Consider the following 1301-nt stretch of genomic DNA (forward strand, 5'->3'; position numbering starts at 1 on the left):
TGATGGACTCTTTCATCTTCTGGCCCAAACAAGACGTAGTTTCCTGATATTGTTAGTTGTCGCACTTACAACAAGTTCTTCTTTATACCCGGTACATGATAAACATTATGTAGTGACACTGTATTAGATTTATTACCAGGCACGATTATCCTATTGCAGATCTGAGCAATTGACAACTGTGCGTTATTTCTTGTGCGTACCATATGGTTTCCTTTGTACTTTTTCTTGTCTTGCAATTTACTCTGATCGCCAGTCATATGGTTTGAGCATCTTGAATCAACGATCCAGTCATTCTCATAATTGATATGGTCTCCCATCATCACCATGAAAGCTAGCTCGTCTTCTTCTATGACATATAGTACCTCTGTATCCCATTCCTCCTCCATCTCCATGTTGGAGAATGCCATATTGTTTTTGCCAAATTTTTTCTTAGACCAACAGTCTTTAGACATGTGGCCCTTCTTCCCGCGATTATAGCAATTACCTTCAAATCTCTTTCCTTGAGAACTCCTATTGTCATTCTTCTGAGCTCTCTTTGGTTGTGCAGTTCCTTGATGACTTCTTCTTTTGTCACCATTTTTGTATCCAGGTTTGGTAGATGACTTATTATTTCCCTGATTTTCACTTGTGTAGAGTGCTTTTTCTTCACCCTTTAATGTGATGCCTCCCGTTTGTTTAGCCATGGTTTAAATTTTCAAACTCTACAAGTTATGGTTGGGTGGGTCATCCTTGCACAGCAATAATGAAGCTTCTATATTCTGATCGCAACTAGTGGATAATGATCCTCTTCATTTGATCTTCTCCAATTACAGACTTCGGTTCTAGTTTAGTGATCTCTCGGCAGATCGTCTTGACTTTGTGGAAGTACTGAGCAATTGTCATGTCACGTTGTGAAATTGACAATAGCTAGTTCTCTAGAAGTTGTAGCCTCGTATTGTTCTTCTTGGAGAACAGTATCACAAACGTGTCTCATGCTTCTTTTGGTGTCTTGTCATCCCAAATATGTTCTAACATCTCTTCTTCGATTGTGGTCTTCAAGGCAAACATTGCTTTGCCTGCTTTGATTCTCCATTTGCGCAAGGCGTCGTTAAAATCCTCTACTGATGACATAGTTTCACTCCCGCCAATGATCTCCCAAAGATCCTGTCCTTGTAAATAGGACATCATGTATGTTTCCCATGTATTGTAGTAGTTGTTGTTGAGTTTCTTGATTCCTCCTACAATTTGGAAGTCACCCATCATGTTTACAATACCTCAATAATACCAAACAAGTCTTTTCGACACAAGATTTGCAGAGTCAC

This window comes from Cucurbita moschata, unplaced genomic scaffold, assembly GCF_002738365.1.
Source record: "Cucurbita moschata cultivar Rifu unplaced genomic scaffold, Cmos_1.0 Cmo_Scf00081, whole genome shotgun sequence".
NCBI lineage: Eukaryota > Viridiplantae > Streptophyta > Magnoliopsida > Cucurbitales > Cucurbitaceae > Cucurbita > Cucurbita moschata.